Source organism: Orycteropus afer, unplaced genomic scaffold (genome assembly GCF_000298275.1).
Source record: "Orycteropus afer afer isolate SDZICR_OR568_19922 unplaced genomic scaffold, OryAfe1.0 scaffold00868, whole genome shotgun sequence".
Taxonomy (NCBI): Eukaryota; Metazoa; Chordata; class Mammalia; order Tubulidentata; family Orycteropodidae; genus Orycteropus; species Orycteropus afer.
This window is the reverse complement of record NW_006922455.1, coordinates 644297-646091: the sequence shown is the minus strand read 5'-3', so window position 1 is coordinate 646091 and position 1795 is coordinate 644297.

The following is a 1795-nucleotide window of genomic DNA, read 5'->3' as shown; positions in this document are numbered from 1 at the left end:
CCTGAATTTATAGACAATCTGAAGAACAGATTTGATGCACTGAACATCAGTAACAAAAAATCAGACGAGCCTGTAGGATGACATCAAGAGCCTCATACATGAAGAAAGCAAATCGTCACTGAAAACAAAGGAAAGGAAGAAAAGACAAAAATGGATGTCAGAGAAGACTCTAAAACTTGCTGTAGAATAATTCATCATTAAAAACAGGTTCTGCCAAAAGAAGTAGATGGTTCCAGGCTACCACTGTCAACCACTCGGAGGGGGATCTATGTAGGAGGTCCTGGACAGAGTGGCCGAACAATATGGAACAAAACTCAAAATCATAAAGAAAAAGAAAAAGAGGGGACCAGGATTGCTGGTCTGATAGAGTCTGGTGGAAGTCCTGAGACTATGGCCATAGCTCCCCTTCAAGTCTGGATTTGAACCCACTCCTGTGGCTTCCAGCCAAACAAAAGACAGGCATATGAGGTGAACATTTACACTAGCTAGATATACTCCTTAGAAAGATCAATTATGGGAGAACAGAAGGTTGTATATGCACAGGGAGACAGCTGGCGGGGCAGGAGTACAAGGGAGGGAAGGACACAGGGAAGAGGTGGCTATGGAGAGGATGTAGGAGGAGAGCTGTTGCATTATGGGAGATTATAGTCAATGTCATGAGACAAAGTGCATGTGAACTGCTGTATGGAAGATGTATTTGCTCTGTAAACTTCCAAGCAAATCACAATAAAATTTTTTAAAATAATAATAATAAAACAGTCCTGCAGCCTCATTCCTATAATGACGCACAGGTTTTATTCCCAGTGAGTTTCTTTTTTTTTAAGTACAAAATTTCTTACTATACTAGAATTATTGAAGCTTTTTAAGTTGCAGAGTTTTCTCAAGATATAAAATTAATAAGATCATGAATTAATATTGGATGAGGAAAAATAATGTTTTAATATATTAAAAATATTAAAATTCTAACACAGGAATGCACACAAAGCCAATTCTTATGAGACAGAGATCAAATATATCCCATACTATTTCAAAGAAATGTGTATGGAAAAATTTTCTGTAACCAAAATAAGAATATTTGTCATTAAAATGAAATAAATACCACTGGTGTTTATGAAATACCATCATGAACTGACAGAACTATGGGCTTTTGCTTTATAATGTTTTCAGTATGAGAAACAGAATGTCAGTTCACAAGAGTTTTGTTCTAGATTTATTGAAGTTGAATAGTTGGATGCAACATGAATATATATGTGTGTGTATGTATATATATATACATACATATATATGTAATGTGTGTATATGAGATCTTGAACTTGGAGTTGATTTAAGAGTTTTATGATGATGTGTTGGGGTGTATGTGTCTTGCATGTAGCAAGGATATATATTTTTGGCGGGGTCAAAAATGTAATCTTATAGATTGAATTGTGTCTCCAAACGATATGTCTTTTAAGTCCTAAGTTTATCATTGTCATTTTCAAAGGTACTTCATCTTTTACTCACTAGTCCTCAGAACGACTGGTATCTTCCTGCTTCTCACTCTGGAAAACTCTCTCCAAGGTCTTCAGCATTTGGAGAGATCAGCCCGGGTTTGCACAGTCTGTACCCTGCTCCAGATAGCCTACATGATACGCAAGGGACGCCAAACCATGGAACAGAAGCCAAAGCAGAGACAGCAACAATTGTAAAAATGAGGAAATATTTATGAAGAGTGAAGAAAATTATTTTTGTAAAAAAACAAAACTCACTGCCATCGAGTCTGTTTCGACTCGTAGCGACCCCCTTTGGGTTTCCGAGG